At 36.6% G+C, this 20,778-nt stretch overlaps 1 long non-coding RNA gene across 1 annotated transcript in view; it reads left to right on the top strand.

The window, feature by feature from the left end:
• LOC111507276 (uncharacterized) overlaps positions 1–20,778 on the top strand; it is an 87,676-nt gene that overhangs the window by 14,894 nt on the left and 52,004 nt on the right. Inside the window, exon 2 of the long non-coding RNA XR_012465839.1 lies at positions 1,377–1,875. This is a non-coding gene — a long non-coding RNA (uncharacterized lncRNA). The remainder of the gene's footprint in view (positions 1–1,376; positions 1,876–20,778) is intronic.

Here is a 20,778-nt window from a genome sequence, read left to right as displayed (position 1 = left end):
GAATTATTTCAGTAACTTTTCATTACATCGGGTGGAAATTCCATAAATTTAAATTCTAACCTACTGTTTTCGTTGTCAAACAGTCATCTACAATCAAGATTTTTTCCCAAAAGTAGAATTTTCGAAAACTGGAGATTCCGTCAGATGATGTGAATAAATGAAAGATTCTGCCAGAAGTCCATAAATCTTTTTGCCATCCAGGTGTTCATTCATGACAGGTTCTGGTCCGATGAAGCTGCTTGCAGCACCCTCCTTTGCAAGGAAGTCAGCAGCCTCATTTCCTTCCAGGCCAGTATGGCCAGGAATCCAGACCAGAGACAATCTATTAGGTCTTCCTATTGAGGAATCATTTTTGGCAATTTGCTACCAATTTAGACGTTGCTTGGTAGGAGCCAAGAGCTTCCAACGCCGCTTGACTGTCCGAGAATATTTTTGTTTACTTGTGCCAATTTCTCCGCACACAATTCAATAGCGTAAATTTCCGCTTGAAATACAGTCGCATAGGTTCCTAGGCAGGTTGATATCTCTGTCCTGGGTCTGCGACTGAAAACACCTGCAACAGAACCGGAAGATGTTTTTGATCCATCTGTGAACCAACAACTCTCTGCTCTTAATATTTCCTTCTCCCGGAGGAAGCAGTTCTTTCTACTCAGGAACAGTACTTTATAAGGCAGTTCGTAGTTGACAGTTGGAGGCATGAAGTCAGAGGTCATTTCCAGAATGCTGTAACTCCCAGTGTCAACCAACAGTCTGTTGCACTCTGAATTAAATTGATTTATGCAATTAGCAATGTGCACAAGTCTATATGCAGTCCATGTAACCTCTTTCTCCAGAAAAATGTGGAGAGAAGGTAGATCTAGAAGGATCTCCATGACCGCTGATGGCCAGATAAGTCTGTCTCTCACCTCCGTTCCAAATGGAATGACCTCACCATTGAGGAAAAGTGGCGTTAGATTGTCCAGTTTTCTACTGGTGAAGGGGATTATCATAGTTTTGCTGGGGTTGACAGATCTGCTCCCTCAACTGCGAACAACGTCCATCGTGCTTTGGAGGATATTAGAAGATACCCTTTCAGACGTGGACCTTGCCAAGATAACAAGGTAATCTGCATAAGCTTGCAGATCTACTTTTCTTCTGTCGAGGGTATCAAGTTCGAGTTTTACTATTATAGGTGATTTATTGTGTTTTGAGAACGAAAACGGTTTATTTTCTAAATCGTTAACAACCTATGGCAATGTTCATGTTTTCATTGGTTATTTGATTTGTAAGCGAAATTTATAAATACCAAAAAGTAACTTTTCGGGGTGAACTTTTCAGTTTGCCCTTTATTACACTTCAGTAGATTCTCTATTGATTTTGCTTTGTTTATGTTTCAGATAGTGGAAGAAGTAACGATGAGAAACAATTGTAGAAAGTATATAAGTGTCAAGGAGGATAGTCTCACCGACAGCAGTAAGAACTTCCGATGGAGTTCTCCAATATTAACAAACCAAAATGATCATGAAAGTGTTGTGGAACGCATTCTGTAAAAGCAGGCATCGACAGATATTGAAAGACTAATCAATTCAATTCATCGTGTTTTCTCCAACTAACGTACGAAGTAGATTGAAATATTTTGGTAATATTTCAAAAAGATTGGAGACAAAGTTAGGAGCAAATCATGTGGAAAAACAAAATTTTGAAAAAAGGAGTGTCGCTACGACTATAAAAATCCAGAGCACATGAATCGTTGGAGAAGACCCAAATTCTAAATCCATAATTCTAACTTGTTTCGCTGAGATCAAAGCCGTCATTTTGTAAATCAAACTCATAGGCGCCAGTATTTCTTTGGTATGTTCCAGTTCACAAATAGCGTTAGGTTGGACGTACCTAGAGGTTAGTTAATTATGACTATAAGCTTTAATTGCACTTTTATTGCACTTGAATAATAGTTGCTGAAATTTTGTCACTTCCATCTTTCAAATACATGCTGGTTTCTTTCCTGAAAAATATGTTATCGAACAAAACACTATGTTTTTATTATCACAATTGAAATTTCAGGGATTACAAACAACCAAAATATACATAACGTACAGACGCAACTAACCGTTGTATTCGCACTATTCTCAAAGAACACGAGAATAAATAGATTGCCACTATTGAAGAAATATTATTTTTATAAAAATATCATTTACAATTACAATGAATCAAAATCTAACAGTTCAATAAACATATACTTCAAAGCATGTGAAAAATCAATATACAGATTCAGACTTATTTCTGACACTACCAACAATTATAAATGAATCAGTAATAATATTCTTTCTGGTGCGAGGTTCATAACACTGATATTTATCAAATATAGAGATAAATAATGGCGTCTTGGGGTTATTTGTATATCACCATCACTTGAGAGACAGCATGAAACATAGTAATTTCAAATACAAATAGTTCAGTATAAACATTGACTGCTTTAGCATACGAGTAATCAAAAAGTTGTATCTTTTGGATAATTGAATGAATTTGTTGAGTGTACTATTAATAAAAAACTAGAGACCTTACAATACAAATACCAAGATAGACATCATGTCGGTACTATCAATTTTTTTAGGACAAAACACAAGCACTACAGAAAAATCCTGAAGGCTCTCTAAGAGCGGTGCCTGTGCGAAAGTAGTAACTCACATTAGATTTGAATCGCTGAAGATTACATCCATTAAGAAAAACGATATCAGGAAGTTTATTCCACATAAACGCAGTTCTCATATGAAAGAGTTCGTGAAGTGCGAGGTGTACTGAGTTGAACCTCAAAACGATGAGTAGCCACAAGTCCGTAGCGTATTCCTGATATGTACCGCTCTTGGTGGAATCAAATGTGCCAAGTCACTTGAATACTTTCCGTGAAAGTATCTATAGAAGGGAGACAAATCTCCCACTTTGCTTCGATTATCCAGACTATTAAGGTTGCAAGTGATGTTCACGTCTCCAATCAGGCGGATGGCTCTTTTCTGGATTAAATCCAGCAGCTTCAGAGTATGCTTAGGGGCGAAGCTCCATACATGAGAACAGTACTCCAAAAAAGTATGATTTGAGTTTTATAAAGCATCGAAAGTTGCTAAGGTGTGTACAGTTTTCTGGTTCGGAACAGTGTTCCAAGCTTTTGAAAAGCGGCTTTTGCAATTCCAGCGACATGATTGTGCCAAGACATATTGGTGTCCATTTCAACCCCCAACAAACTCATCGAAGCAGAAAGTGGAATGGTCTGACCTGACATTATTATATCCGGTTCGGAGACATTTATCTTTTTGGAGAAAACTGATGCCTGAATTTTTGTGGTATTGAATTGAACCTGGTTACTTTCACCTCATTTCGAAATTACTTCTAGATTCTAATTGAGATATGCAACGTCCTGCTGCCGGTGAAGATGTGCATCCGTCGCCGATGTCCTGGAATCCAAATGGAATGACGAAAGTGTCGTTAGCAAATTAATATATTGGATTCTTGTTTTTTCTGCAATGAGTCGTTGATATATCAATACAAAGAGTGTTGAAGACAATATAGATCACTGGGGGACACCACCGTTGATGGGGGAAAGTATTCGAGAGAAATCCTTTGACGACTACTTGCAGGGAACGTTCTTTCAGGAAGCTGAAGAACCATACACAAAAATGATCTCACAAGCCATAGCATGGAAACTTGTCCAGCCAACTATCATGCCACACACGATCAAAGGCCTAAGAAATATCAAGCACAATAGCTCTTGACTCTCCATATTTCTCGATTGCGTTATTTCAAATATGGGTAACATAAGATGGAAGGTCGCCTGTTTATCTTTACTTCCGAAAGCCACATTGATGATCGCTCAAGATATTGAAGCATTCCAAATATTTGAGGATATAGTGGTTTACGGTTTTCTTCATGATTTTCGATATGACTGATATCAAAGCGACTGGTTTATATTCATTTGGAAGATTTTTCTTGCCCTTTTTGGGAATAGGCTGAACGCGAGCAATCTTCCAACAAGAAGGAAAAACCCCTTTCTGGTAAGACAGGTTGAAAAGTCTTTAAAATAATGGTGCGAGTTTATTTGCGCTCTTTTTAAGTACGGTGACGGGCACTTCATCAGAACCAGACGTCTTGTTGAAATTGAGTTGTTTCAGTTGCAACCATGGATGATAGAATAAATAACTTCCGTGACTTGAGGAGCATAAATAGATGGATTTTTAGAGCTGAAACAAGCATCTAGCAAGGGAAAATTTCGAAAATGGTCTTGAAGATCCTTTCACTCAGCAGATCTGTATCTGTAGATTGTTCCTCAAGATTTATCGGCAATTCACTCAACACTGAAATGAATTTATCAGAAGATCCCAATAGAGATCTTACGGTAACTGTGTGAATTTCTGGATTGGTTGTTAGATGTAGATCCAGAAGACTATTATATTCTCCATCACAGTCAGGAATCCTGGTTGGCTGATTTATAATCTGAGTAAGTCCGCTGCTTATTGCAAAATCCTCAGCTTCGCGACCTTGTTCGTCATTGATATTAGAAAATTCGAGCCAGTGGATATGGAAATTTCAGCAATGGGATGATTAATTTGCAGAAAGTCAATGGTGTTTGCCAGTGAAGAAAACACTGCCTTATATTGTGTATCGCTTGGTGGTTGATAAATATTTAGTAATTGAATAGAACTGGCCGATACTTGAAAATCCATATTTTAGAAACCTAATAAATAGAGTTTATTCTATGATTTTCACTATAAGGGTTTTACACTTTAACTCAGTTATGCTTGAAGAAGCTATTGTATAGCGAAACACGTGTCGCGGTTTTTGTATAACCCTTATAGTGAAAATCATAGAATAAACTCTATTTATTAGTTTTATAAATATTTAGTGATCGATGGTGATTTAATTTTGAACCACATAATATCATAGTCTTGGGATTCCTGCATTTCCTCTTGTTGACAGGAGAGATCGGTTCTGATAAAGATATATATTCCAAAGTTACGTCTGATCGGGAGTGGAAATCATAGCCAGGATATAGAAAATCGACGGGGTTTCTGACTTTAGTTTCTGTGAGTGTAAGAATATTGGGACTATTCGTTTTCAGATGTTTGTGCACTGAGTTTATATTTTAGTTGAGAAAATTAGTATTTTCTTCTCCTGAGGATGCTAACTTTGTTGGCGAAACGCGCGTCGAGTGCAAAAATATCAGTTTAGTGTTAGGGCAATTGATCTCGAAAAAAGTTATTCAACTTTCACACCGAAGGTTCCAATCTCATCGTTACTCATCGTTAAGCAGCTAAGACTTTCATTTTTCTGTGGTGGAATCTCATCTGAGATATGAAATTCTATTTTGGGTCGTATGTAGTGGTTATCTACTACAAAATATTTCAATTTTGCAAAAACGAGCCCTAAGATTAATGTGCATATCAAAACGTACAGACTCTTGTAGATTACTATTTACCAGTCATGGAATTCTAACAGTGATTTCTATTTTTATAATGGAAACAGTGGGTTTAATTGAAAATTATGTGAACTAATTTCAATCCTCACCAACCCATTATGTAACAAGGCAACCCAACAACATCAAGTTGCCAATACCAATGACATCAGTCTTGAAGGATTCCATTGTCTAAAATGGTTGTGAAATGTTCAACCATTTGCTAAATAATCTAACAGAAATAAAGCCTTTACAATGCTTGAGGAAGGCTATGAAAGGTTTTTTGAGTGATAGATCGTACCATAATATACAATAATTTTATAATGATTTACCAGTATCATGTACGACTCACATGTTTTTATATAGGTATACTGATTTTTACGTATTAAGTGAAAATTGATGAATTTTAATGCACTTTGTTTTTACATATAAACTGTATTAAAATACAGTGAAACTTTGTCCTCAATATTACTCTTAAGACAATAAAGTATATAATCTCTCTCTTTCTGTCTTGTTATCATCGTCGATATCATCGATACTATCATTTTTAAACATTTACAAGTATAAAAATATCTAAAAATGAAATATTCAATTTCAGCTCGTCAGAAAACACTGTCCAACTAGTTATGCCATTTATTAGTCGTTACAGTATCTTGTAATACAATTATCATCGAAACAACAAAGGCAATTGTTAATTCGTAATGTTCAGAATGATGGCAGCGTTGGAAATGGAGGAGCAGTTTAAGACTTCCAGCATACGAACGGCATAACATTATCCCTTCGTTGGTCTCTAGAGGTCAGGCTGTCCTCTTTGGTAATTATTCAGTAAGGGTCCGCCAGAAAAGGGTTTCAGGTGGGGGAAATTTGAGTGGTCCGCCACTAAAATTACAACGTCGAGGGCGCAAAGGGTTTCTGAAACTATGGCCTTCGCTCTGTTGCGTAGCCGAGGCGTCTTAACTAACGGATTGTGTTGTTACACCCGCTTGCCTCGTGATTACTCGGCGATGTTTAATTGAGTTCTGATTTTTTTGCTTTCACAGAGATCGAATAATAACATCACGGTGTTTGTTTTTGTCGATGATTGTCGTATACCAACTATTCACAATTTTTTATCACATTATTTGATTTTTTATCGTCATCTCGGGAAATATTATTCAAAATATCACCCAGTCAGTTTACGGAGAAATGAAGTATATATACGAATAATGAATAATAGTTGAAGAAAAACGAAAAAAAACACGCTTTGATAGCAACATAAACTTCAAAATAAAAAATAATTCTATACTAATTCAAGATTGTGTTCAACATCGATGGCTTAGTGTAAGTGTTTACTTTTAATAAGTCTGAAATCAGAATATATTTACAAAAAAAAATTGTTGTAGAAAATCGTGATATGCTTTAAATTACATTTTATATCTGGCAAACAGCTCCCAACAAAGTATTCATAACAACAGATATTTATCACCCCACGCTTTTTACCAACAAAATTAGTTTTTTTGTTTGATTCCAGACTTATTGATAGTCAATAGTCACATCAAGCCGCCACAGAACTTATTATCGATGTTGAACGCAATTTTAAATTAGTTTCGAATTATTTTTTACATTGATTCCAGTGGCGCATTTGCTTTTTCAGCTGCAGGAAAACCTGGAAAAACCTGCAGCACCACATCATCTGAAGATCTTGACTGTCAATGCTCTCAGAACCATAACACCAGAACCACAGTGAACAATGTCTGCATGATCAAAATGTTTATCTATTTCGAACTTTCGTAAGAGTTTGGTGTATCCTTCACAGGTTGAGTCATGTTTGAAGATCATCAGTGTCATTATTAGATTGACTGGCGCCTCAGCTACACTTGTTTTCTTATAATAGTCAGTTAGTTTGGCGCATGTTGATCACCACCTATCAAAAGTTACATTTTCAGACAATAAGCTTTGCACGGGCTGGTTATCAGTTATTTTGGGAAACGCTAGTTGAAGTTTCAGAAAACCAGTCCGTTTCGTCTTTGACTAACGCATAATAATGACCAAATTCAACGCAAGAACCACAGTGAACAATGACTACATGAATCTTATAATAGTGGTCTACTAGATTGAAGTGTTCATCTATTTCGAACCTTCGTGAGAGTTTGGTTATTAGTTTTATTATTAGGTTGACTGGTGCCTCACATATACTTGTTTCCTTATAACAGTCAGTTAGTTTGGCGTATGTTTGGCAATACAGTCGATCATCATACAGTCATATTAGGAAACGCTAGTTGAAGTTCCAGAAATTCACAAACGTTTTTGCTACCTCTTGAACATTTACTACAAAGTAAACAAGTGAGAATTGTTCCAGCAAAAGATTTATAAACACAAGACGAGATAGACTGACGGAAAAATTCAATCCAGAGCAGTCCTCTTGTTGTCCTAACGAGTATCTAGTAGACTTCAAAAACTCCAGGAAATCGGTTAGAGGAAAAGATGATACATTCTTACGAAACTGCAGCTGCATGAACAGGTGAGTTTGGTGAATGAGTAGGAAACATTCTCGTTCTCGTTCATCATTGAAACTCTGTTCTTGAAATTCTTCGTCAAGAACAACACTTGTAAAATGCTTCTTAGAGGCATCGGATCACCAAAACGATTAGCCACTATCTACCTATGTTCGATGCAGAATATCAAAAACGATAGGGACAAGGAATCAACAAAATTTTTCTTGAAGCTACTAATTATTAGTAACAGTATGAAATTGCGATTATATGTTTACAAACTAGTTGTTACACGCGGCTTCGCCCGAGTAGAATTTCGTTTGTCACATTAGGTTTCGTGACAGACCATTTTAAACAAATAGTTACAGTATTTTGTATTAACCCAAAACATCAAGTTTTCAACTTCAAAATTATTTTCCGCCTTGGGATTTTCCCGTATTCCCTTTTTTATGCATATTTATGCTATAGAAAGATCCTACCTGCATATTTCAAGATTCTAGGTTCAGTAGCTTCGTCTATACGTTAATATAAGAGTGGGCAACGGCTAGTCATTTATATTTTTACTTAAAAAATACAGCAACTGAAAAGATATGGCAACTGCACTAAGTAATAAATGGCTTTGAGAATCGAATTATGTTATCAATAAAGGAATTCGCAAAACTAACACAAGCGTCAACGAAGTCTGTCCTCACGCGTCTGCCCGCATTCAGGTCGCGTTCTTGGCTATGGCGCTTCATTGCTTAGACCTCCCGCGCATTGTTCCTCGTCATCTTACAGTAGACGCTCACTGCGTTGCGTCAAGTTAATTTTATCGTGATAACTCAAACGATTCGTCCGAAGACAAAGTTTGTCTATATTAAATACTTAAAACGACAAATGTATCAATTTTTATTAGAAATTGACAGATATTCTAAAATGTGCATTGTAAAAAAAGTATCCAATTTAGTTGTACTTATGGTTCAGTATTGTGCATATAATGGCTTCCACATTAGATGTAGATATATTCTATCGCGAACTTTTATTTAGAACTATTTAAGATAAATACTCTTACCTGCATGTAACTTCAATGGTATAAGCAGCGCGCGCCAAGATAGCTCTCAGGGAGCAAGAATTTTTCCGGCTTACTTAATACTTATCGTTATAATATGACGAAAATAACACAAAAATTATATGAATTCTAGACTATATGTTATTCTCATGTATAAGCTATGTTCATGTAGAGGTTTATTGAAATCCGTTCAGTCGTTTAGGCGTGAGAGAGCCACAAACATACATACATAAATCCGTTCTCACAAACTTCCACATTTATAATAGTATACATGATATAGATTTTCAAAACTAACGTCAAGGTCATCTGAGAAATAAAGAGCAGGAGCCGAATAAACTACCTTAGTTTTCGAAACCCCCAATAAATAGCTACCAAATGAAATTAGAAATTATTGGTCTGGAGAATCGAATTCGTGAGAAAGTGAGTTAGTTCTGTAGTTATTCAATGAACTGTGTATGACGAATTCAAGTAGCTTCAAGAAAGTTATTAGTTAATCTCCTAAAATTTCGTTATGGAAGAGGTTATGAAACGTTTAGTTCAGGGTATATTTTTGAACCTCGAAGCAATGGTATGCTGCAGTTTGCAGCGTATTTCTGATTTACATACATCTTCCAGTGAAATCAAGAGGATTGAATCAGTGGAACACTTCACTTAGAAGTGTCTATAGAAAATATTCCCCAATTTTTCTTCTTCCGGCTACGATGATTCAGGTGTCAATTTTACAGACAATCAGATTGATTTTTATATTTGGGTCTCCAATTTTCTGGATAGAATCTAGCAACCTGGCAGTACGCTGGGGGTGGAGTTCCACATATATATATAAGTTATATTCCAAATAACGTCTACCCTGAACGTCATTAAACATTAAGAGTTACTGGGATGCTTTTCAGGAAAGTCTCCTAATCTAGAAGGGTGGCTGTGTCAAAAAATATTGATAGTGGCCTCCAACAAATTATTCGGCATGGCTAGCGAAATTGTGTGCCCTGGGCACCTGGAGTTGATGATAAAAATATCAAAGAGAAAACTATTGATGGGAACTTAGGTTATTCGGGTAAGGTAGCCGTGACAATGAAGACACTGGACGTTTGTCATCAAATTTGGGTTGGCAGCAATGCGTTGCGACCTCCTCGTTAAAAAACTATTAGTGAGGTTTTATGAGTCGTGGAGAAACTCTCCTGATGAGCTCGACGGCGTAGATTATGATAGAACATCGGCGGAGAACTAAATATTATGTTTTGAAGATCTTCGTGGTTTCTTCTTCTATTTTAAATATGTTTTGATATTTATGAATCTCCATTTCTTCTTGGTTCAGAAGCGTATTGAACTGGAAAGTGGTGTGGAGCACGTCAGTTCGCTCGAATTATGTCTCTTGGCCTTTTTGTACGTGTTCAGTAACCCCAGATTTTTCCAACTGTCCAATACAGTAGGATCTTCCAATGGGTTTTCATACTTCCCTGCATGGTACTGATGTACAATAATCCAGTATTTATCGGGTTCTGTGCAGGAGAACCCAATAAATGCTTGCATTGGAAGAAGGGTCTTCAACATTCTTAGGTAAATAATTATTTGTAAGGGAAGGCTATTGAGAGAAGTGTAGAGATTTGATTGATTGGTGGTTCAAAAGATACATTCGCTTGATTAGAGACCCAAATATCAAAAACGAATGCAATAGTCTGGAATATCGCAGAAAGTTTGAGACTCATTTCTATTCTATAACTGACTTAGCGCGCTTAAATTTCTCAAGGGCGATGTTGGTCTGAAGTACGGGGTAGAATCACTTCAAGGCTGAATTCATCAATCCTCGAACTCTCTTTTCCATTTGGAGAACGAGGTTTTGTGGAATGAATTTCATGAGACACTCTTTCTGAGTGAATGATTTCCGGTGGTTTGAACCCGACATTAATTGCTATATGCGTACAGACATTTTGAGGATTTTCCTGCAGTGCTTGCACATCTTCATGTAAAAAACTTCCAAACAATGAGAATGCTTTTCCGTATCTGTATTTAATGAGACTACTGAAGATTGAAACGTTTGCTACAATAGTATTATCTGAAGAGTGTGAGGTGACAATTGAATATATCGAGACTTTTAGAAAAGACAGACACGATAAGGCGTTAAATCGTAAAATTTACATAAATACAGTCAAAGTTGTGACTGAAAGCAAAGAAATGGGCCCCGTTCGTGACGAAATGCTGTATGGTGATAGCAGAAGGAGCACGAAGGAATGCAAATAACACACATTCCTAGGGGTAATTGTGATAGCTACGCTGATGAAGCGTCCAGTTCAAACAGCTATTCGCAGTGAATTCAGTGAATTTCAGGCTTTGTTTCTGCTTTCAAGAGACCCGGGCATATTCGCCATGTAGTTTCAACGTCTCACAGCCTCAGACGAAATATATATCGGTGCGTTGGTAGTTGGCTGTTTGATTGTTCATAAAGGGTAAGTGTAGGTTCTATAATAAATGGATCTCTGGAATAGTGAAACGACCGAAAGTTATTATTCAAGAATTGGTAATTGAAGTCACCGTATTGATTGAACCGCATCACCAAAAAACTAAGTCTCCGTATTGATTGAACCGCATCACCAAAAAACTAAGTTTATTGTTATACTGTGTCTTTTCGAAAACAATAATCAAACAAGGTGCTGAAATTTATTGAAAAATCAGATGAATCAAATCGATATTTCATATTAACGGATATTTCTGATATTTCGATATTTCTGATTAACGGAAAAACAGATTTAAAACAAATTTTTTTATTCAAAAACTCACGGCTCTTTCATTACTTTTGAAATTCCGAAAAACTAAACTAACTATGGAGAGGAAAATCCGGGCTAGTAGGCTGTGGTCAAATGGGACTTCTAGTACCAAAAAATGTTTCTACTATCTGAAAGGTGTGCTTTTGGAGATATCAGAGATGGAAGGTTTGGTACAGAATATTTGAGAGTGTTCGAGCGCATTGCACTTTCTAGAATATCCTGGAATATGTTGGAATGTGGTGAAATGTTAAGGTATAATCTGTAATATTTGACAACTCCCAGATCATCAGGAAGTGATCAAGGAAGATGTGATAGCCCTCCATGCTTTATCCATGAAAAATGTTTTCGTTAATATCTGAAAGGATTGCTCTCTAGAAATATTTGAACATTCCAGATCATTCGACAGTATTCAGAAGCGTTTAGAAACATTTCAGAACATTCCTGAACATTTTGGAATGATCACGAATGGTCTGAAACGTTCGGGAACATCCCAGATCATTGTGGAACGATCAAAGGAGTCATATAGATGGTAGCCATCTATTCCCCATCCAAGAAAAAAGTTCTATTTTTAAAATTATTCTTCGGCGGTTGATGTTGAAGCTTTACTTTGAAACGGAATCGTTGTTCGTCTTTTTGTTCATGAATTGAGTTTTCTTTCGATCCCATTAATGGCGGATTCGCCTTCACTTACAACTAATTTTCACTCAGCACAAAACTTTTTTGGTGCTGGTCCGTTAATAAAATTTGCTATGGAACAAAAAACAAATATCGATATTTACGTATATTAACCTTCTATTAATGAATTAGATATGCAAATGCCCCGTTTCCAATTATTTGCGAAGTTTCAACTTTATAGAGATTGAAAGAGCTAATATTCGAATCAATTTTTTTCTCTTTGATATGGCTGAAAGGACTAATGTATTTCGGAAAAAAACTGAAAATTTTTTGGTTTTAGAATTTTGTTCAGTGGCCAAAATGACACATACCATCTCTTTTGTTGTGTTTCTATGCTGTGAAGTTCCATAAACAGACGTTTGCGCATTTCTTACTTTACATATTGCCCCAAATATTTCAAACTCTTTTCGATGTTTACTTCAACTGAATCCTGGGGAAGAACCGTGTAGCTGGATTAAAACGGAATAAAAAACCGGCGATTTTCTGCTATCAAAAACATTGAGTGCTCAAAAACACTTGAAATATTGACAGTGGCATACGATGATTGCACTCTGAGTCAGAAAAATTATCACAAGTGGTAAAGCTTCTCACAGAAGGTCGAGAAGATGTGAATGACGGCGCTCGCCCTGGACACCCCAGCACAACAACCGTAGAATCACTATTATAGAAAATGCTGAGGATGTTAGCATATCGATTGGCTCATGCCAATGCATGAAGCGTGTGACAGTGAAGTTAGTTCCAAAAATGCTAAATTTTGACCAAAAAAACCTTCGCATGAGCATCGCAAAGAGTTGTTGAAAGACGTCAACGGCAACCCAGTGACGAATTATGAGTATATGGTTATGACATAGAAACCAAAATCCAATCGTCCAGATGGAAAAGTCTAGGATAGCCAAGGCTAAAAAATTACGCCAAGTTCAATCAAATGTTGAGATTTTGCTCACTGTTTTTTTCATAGTGCATCAGGATTTCTTGACACATGATCTTACGGTCAATACGGTATGTTATCTTGAAGTTATGCGCTGCTTGAGAAAAGCAATACGGAGGAAACGTCCAGTAATGTTGATTCCCTCTTTCTTTCGGTTGATTTTATGTCTGTGTTTCTGTATCTCTATCGCCTTCCTATGAAGTAACTCTGAATTGTATCAAGGACTTGGGTTTCATTAAACGTAATAATACGATACCTTCTCTAAGTGACTGTTCCGCTACCGCTGATTTGTTAGTATGATCCAGACGGCAGATTCTTTTCTCTTCATAAGAGTAGCCACACTTATCTTCATGGTTCCAATATAGACTGATCCACAGCTACATGGCTGATCTTAGGCTCTCTCTGATGATTTTCGTTGACCTAAATACCGATTTTACGTTGTATTCCTCCAGAACTATCCCAGTTCGGCCAGAAATAATTTCTACACAGGGCAGAAACACTTTTCCGTTGATTGTTGCTTTGGCTTTCTATTTCTCGGGTCACATTGCTTGGTTTCGCTACACCCTCGCATAGGACACACTCTCTTATTGACAATAACTCCGGACACACGCATAGGACATACCTGACAGTTTTATCTTCTTGTTCACATGCATAGAGGTGTGTCCACTAGCCCCATATTATGGAGGTGTTTTCTTAGGTGACAGTGGCCAGTCAGAAATCCTACTGTTAAGCGTAGATTTTTCCTGGTCATCGCTAGATATTTCTTCGGCGCCAGCATCCCAGGGCCGTCCAGGGTGATCCTAGCAAGATTGCATCCTTTGATTCCATCCCTTCTCTTTAGGGATTGAGCATGGGTGTAACGTTTGGCTAGTTCCGCAATTGTCGAAGTCATCAGGCCGTAGGTACCACTGGGTTCTAAAATTATTAGTCCATAGCCGCTTCCTTGGCTAAAGAGTCAGCAATGCGATCACCTTTACTCCTGTCGTGCTCTTCAATCCACCTCAGGATAATGTTATTATCTACCAAGGCTTTGGCTTGGTGGCACTCTAGTACTAGCCCTGAGGTAACACGTTGTCTGTTCAAGGCTAATAGGGCTTGTCTACTATTGTTATGTCTACATTGTTATGTTTCTGCCAGAAATTTATTTCCTGGTTATTTTGTTTGTGGCGATTGAGATACCGGCCAGTTCTGTTTGAACCACGCTGGTATTTTTTCCCATTCCCCACGTAATCACGGAATCCTTTGGCTTAGTGATCTGGAGTACACTCCACATCCAGAGCCTTCTTTGGTTTTTGGGCTGTTTTTATATATGCGTATTGCATTCATAGTATCTGACTCTGTGTTCTGTTTCATTTGTATTTTGTAGGGTTCATTAAACACAAACCTGGGTTCAGTTGCATCATTGGCTGCCTGTAGCAAACTTTGCGCAGTAAGCGCTTCTCACCAGAGGCTCAACCCCAATTGATCCATCCCTACTTCAAGGTTCACACAAGCCGTATGCAGTTGTTACATTGCCATTAACGCAACCTCCTTAACGTACAGATCCATACTTATGATGTACTGTTTGGAACCTTTGGTGTAGTAATAAATATTACTGGAGTTTTTTCCCAACACAATATCGTTATTTTCAACACCTCGACACGTGTTTCGATCACCCAGTGATCATCTTCCTCTTGAACGTGTTAAAAATAACGATTTGGTGTTGGGAAAAAATTCCAGTAATATTCATAATATTCATTACAGATCCATAGATGTCAGACTAGTAATTATTTCCATTGCCGCGGTTGGTGTTGTTCTTATGGATCCTTTGATGTTTAAACAAGTCAATCGCTGTATTTGATATAATTTTTGAATGGCCATTGTTTGTAGAACTTTCGGTCCCCATGCAATGGCTCCGTACGTCATTAACATAGGTCTTATCATTGTCGTCCGACATTGCTCATAAGCCACATATGATATTTTTGCTTCACTCTGTAGGTGACAGTTCCATGTTAGCTTCCTGTCGAGGGTTGTACCAAGGTAATTCACCTCTTCAGAAAAGTTTAGTTCACTTTTGAATATTTCGGGAGGTTTTAAGCCCGATAAACGTCTCTTCCTGGTGAAAAGGACCATCTCAGTCTTCGTGGGATCGATTGACAGTGAATATTCCTTACACCATGTTTCTATTAATTTGAGCCCATCCTGCGCTCTATCACACAGTGTGTTCACAAATTTGCCGGTCTGATACCATAAAATCAGCCGTCACTAAACGGTATACATATAAAGAAGTACACTAGCCTGTAAGAAACAGAGAGAAATATTTGACCCAGTATGATAGAAAATCAATGGTGAACCTACCTGATCGGATATTATCACAAAAAGAGCATAGAAAATAGGCAACTCCTGAGAGACCTGTCAATGGAAGAACTTGCTATTTATAAAGAATGTTAACCACCTTATCGAAGGAGATTCTAACGTCAATTGAGGATATTATCACAAAAAGAGTATAGAAAATAGGCAACTCCTAAGAGATCTGTCAATGGAAGAACTTGCTATTTATAAAGAATGTTAACCACCTGATCAAAGGAGATTCTAACGTCAATTGAGGACCCTAGAAAACCTTTAATAACACCGGAGGTTCACTGCATCCCTTGTAAGTGTAGATCGGTCTACATTGAAATTACGAAGAGGATTGTGAGTACTCACCAGTTACTATTCAAGACTAAATAGGAGTACCAAAGTTAATAGAATATTTTTACCTGCATTCGATTGCTCTCGTTATTCAATTCAACCAATAGGAAAAAAGTCATGACCAACACCAACAGAATTAATTTGGAGACGCAAATAATTCTGTAGTTCCTTTTTCAAGGACAAAACAGAAGCACTACAGGAAAATTCTTAAGGCGCTCTCAGAGCGAAAGTAGCGATTTACATTGGATTTGAATCTTTGGAGATTGAATCCATTTGTAAAAACATTCCTAGGAAATTCATTTCACTTAAACGCAGTTCCCCAGATGAAAGAGTTCTTAAACAGTGAACTTCGAGGTCTACCTCAAAACGATGAGCAGCAACAGTCCATCGCGTATTTCTGATGTATACCGCTCTTGGTGAAATCAAATGTACCAAATCACTTGAACACTTCCCGTGAAAGTATCTATAGAAGAGAGACAAATCTCCAACCCTTCTTCGATGTTCCAGGCTATCAAGATTGCACGTGATGTTTGCGTCTTCTGAATGGAATCCAGCAACTTCAAGGTATGTTTGGAGATAGAGCTCTATACATGAGAACAATACTCCAAAGAAGGTCTGATCTGACCTTCATAAAGTATCAAAGGTTGCTGAGGTGTGTACAGTTTTCTGGTTCGGAACAGTGTTCCAAGATTTTGAGAAGCAGTCTTTGCAATTTCAGCGACATGATTGTGCCAAGATATATTGGTGTCCATTTAAGGCCCTAACAAACTTATTGAAGTAGAAAGCGGAATTGTTTGACCTGACATTATTATATTTATCTTGGAGATATATATCTTCTTAGAGAAAACCGACGACTTGGTTTTTGTGGCATTGAATTGAACCTGGTTACTTTCACCCCAATTCAAAATCACTTCTAGATCCTCATTAAGATATGCCACCTCCTGCTTTGAGAGCAACCAGATTACTGTGTTCGTTTCCTTAACACATTCATGAAATTCAGAAAACAGAATGGGCAGTTATCTCCAGCCGTTAAAATGTCCACTCTTTGTTGAATCAACTGTACACAAGGATCGATATTATTGATAACTGTCGAATATCTTGCAATATTCATATGAATTTTCTATTCCTCATCACAGTACGACGATTCGGCAAAAATCTGAAAAGGCATTCAATAAGATATTATCAGTAACAACTATATATTATACATTACGATTTATGTATGAGGAGAGTCCCTTTGCTGAACTACAAGTTAGCAACCAATGCGGAAACACCCTGTAACACGAAAACTTTGCAGATTTCGAAATCAATTCCGTCAGAAGACGAGCCCGTGGCCATTCCAAACGAGAACAGAGACAATAAACGGAAAGGGGTAGGCGAGAGGAGATCTGGAGAGTTGGAATCGTTAATCAAAAGGCCGGAGTGAGGAATTTAACCGGAGGAGTTTCTGCAGCCTTGTGTCCGCACCGCCACCGGACCGACATGGTTGCCAACCTCCCTATACCCTCACGGCCAACGGACCCGTAATTTATTATTCACAACTTCCGTAATGGAATTCTGTTATAACGGACTAATAATCACGCCAAGGGACTCACCCTCTACTGAATACCACACAAATCTGTGTGGAGTGCTAAGAATCATTGTCGTTACTGTAAGAAGTTAAGAAAGGAATTCTTTTTCCAACAATATTCTTCCGTTATAGTTTTCATGCTACAATTCCGAAATCAATGAGATAGTTAATTTACCTGGGTCACGATTGTCGGCGAGACTACTCGTACAAGCTTTTGATGTGTTCAATGTTTGTTCTCAAGGAACTCTAATGAAAGTGTCATGTTGGTTGTGAAATGTACACAGATAAAACGTGTATTATAATGAAAATTAATTGAAATAAAGTTAACAATCTGTGAAATATGAAGAATCCGCAAGTTAGAATATCATCATATTATTTATCGAGAATATTATATGTGGGAAAGGGAGGTTTTAGTTTTCTACTCCTCTATCTCTTTGAAAAAATATAGGAAACTCATGAGAGAAGAAAGAAAGCAATTGAATCAAAAAAAAACAAATCAATACAGTTTATTGTATGGGTATGGGTATGGCTATAAAGGTTTTACAAAAACCGCGACACGTGTTTCGCTATACAATAGCTTCTTCAAGCATAAACATTCAATGACATTGAATTCAAAATAATCTCTTCATAAAAATTTGTAGATCACGCATAGAACTTACTTTTCGATACATACTGAAAAAAGCTCTACCAAAACAAATTAATATTGAATTATACGAAATCACTTCTTCACATTTTTATTTTGTACTCCAAACATTCGTTATGGAATTGAATCAGATATCATTCATAGGAACGCTACACAGTATCATATATGAAAGAATTACGGAATAAAATTTCGCTCACATGAAATATCATTATCCTTAATGGCGAACTACGGAATTTTGGAATTATATACTTGTCTCATTACCCCATCAGCATCTTTCTGTTTAATATTATGAGATAAATCAATAAGAGAGTTGAATCTATTCATATTAGGATGACATTACCTATAGACATTCATATGCTTATTTGTTTTCCAGCCATAGAAATTTTCCAAAAATATGTACCTCTCAATTCAGTTCAAACACCTTAATATTGGCAATTGAATCGGATACATCGAAATACTTGAAATAAAAAAAAATATTGACTAGTATCTACTATTGACGATTAACATTTTTGTTCTCTGTGTCGTGATCACAAAATACACACAAAGTCATCATGAAATAATTTGAAATAAGTTCAGTATCTCCGGCGAATTAGTAGCTACGATAGTAATCAGTGAAGTTTAGATTAACAATTGAAGTAAATGTTGAAATGTGTCGTTGAAAATAATGAATTTGCTTGGGGAGGAAGTGGAGTAAACCTTCTCTCTTAAATAATCAAAAAGGCCATGAAGTTTTCAACATATTTCTGTTAAAAAATGTCAGGGCTGCAAAATTCCAATCATTAAGATACTTGAAATCGTAAACCAAGAAGTAAAATGATTTTAAAGTCAGTTGACAGTCGTTCTGTTGATTTATTTTCAGATTGTGAAAGATGCAAAACCCTGAAAGGATCGAACATAATGATATAATCGGAAATATTATTAATCGGGAACATTTTCATTTAAATTACAGTACACTGCTAATTGTATAGAAATTCATTCGATATTTCTTTCACATATAGTATTGATTATAGGTACCTGCAACAAGTTACTGCTTACATTATCTACCTATTAATAGAAAGATGATTGATTTGGTATTTTCTCTTGGTTGATGAGATTACATTTCATTTCAATACTTTTATACTGAAATTTTAGAAATTACATCTGTTTAAGAACCGTTGGTGAAGAGTTTCATTTCACAATCACACCTATTCGTTTTTCAAGATTCAGTTCTAATTGGTAATATTCTAGAGAAGCAACTGTCAAGTCAGTACATTTTTTTAATGTTTGAGGTTTCGCAAATTGTGAATTGTTTTCAACCAGCACAAAATCTTAACTTCTCATCGTTATAATTATAAACACAAAAATATACAGGCCTTTTCTTTTGTCATGTGGTAATATTGCTATATTCTAAACCGTAACAGATACGAAGACGATTGAATGGGAAAAAACGTAACTGTCATCAGAAACAATACATTTGTCGGAGAAAATTCACGGGGACTCTTGCCCTTCTCGAATTATACGGGGAAAACCAAAAATCCTGTTTTTCGTTTTTTTCGAATGGTATTGTTATTTCGCAGAATATCAAAAAATGGAAAAGAAAACTTTTATTGTATTCCAAGTGTACTATGACGATGTATATTCGATAAAACGTTTCGTGTCAACATGGCCACCATCAACTTTTTTTAAATACGGACCTGTCTTTTTTATTACAGATATTGATAAACCGATAAATTGAAAATCCAAGGGTATATCACATTTGATATTTTTATAACGTTTCATTTGAAATAACTACCATTGTCAGTGACAACAACCAATCAGAAATACAATATATTTTATCATGAACTTTTGGGAAAAATGAAACCAATACAGAAAATCAAAGCAACATGGCAATCTATATTACATTCTCGATTTGATGACCTCTTTGTGGTGAATGCACATGAGTTGTCGGTCCATACAATTTCTGTGGCAATTTTCTAGCATAATAGGTGTATTACTAATACTTCCAACTATTAATTTTTGTTTGAGATGATCGATATCTGTACTTGATGTTGAAAAAACTTTATCCTTTATGTATCCCCAGACAAAAAAATGTAAAGGAGTAAGATCTGGAGATCGAGCTGGCCAGTTAATTGGTCCATTGTTTCCAATCCATTTTCTTGGAAATAGTGCATCTGAATGTTACCTTACTATTACTGCATTATGGAGAGGAGCGCCGTCCTGTTGAAATATTGTATTTCATGGCGGATATTCAGTGGCAATTCTTATAAGTAGCCATCGAATTCATTGAATTGAAAATGAAGATACATTTCACTATTCAAATGATCATCGTAGAAAAAAGGGCTTAGGATGTTTTTTCCTACAATTCCCAATCAAACATATATTCCAATCCTTTTTTGGTAATTGGTTTCCCTATGTAAATGTTCATTTGTATTATTTCACTTATAATGGATATATCTGTTGAACCAACCTTTGTACTCTCCTTCCGTAATTTTTATCATTGGGGTGATGAACTTTGCGTATCCTGTAGTATTAATATTTGTTCTTTTTCAAAATAGTTCTGGTGGATTTCGCAGAAATCCCCAATTCATGGGCAATTTCTCGTAAAGAACAATCTTGATT

Source organism: Leptinotarsa decemlineata, unplaced genomic scaffold, assembly GCF_025532065.1.
Source record: "Leptinotarsa decemlineata unplaced genomic scaffold, Ldec_3_MD MMD2_tig00002159_RagTag_RagTag, whole genome shotgun sequence".
Classification (NCBI taxonomy): domain Eukaryota; kingdom Metazoa; phylum Arthropoda; class Insecta; order Coleoptera; family Chrysomelidae; genus Leptinotarsa; species Leptinotarsa decemlineata.
Note: the sequence above shows the minus strand (reverse complement) of the source record. Positions and strands in the feature narration are given on the sequence as shown.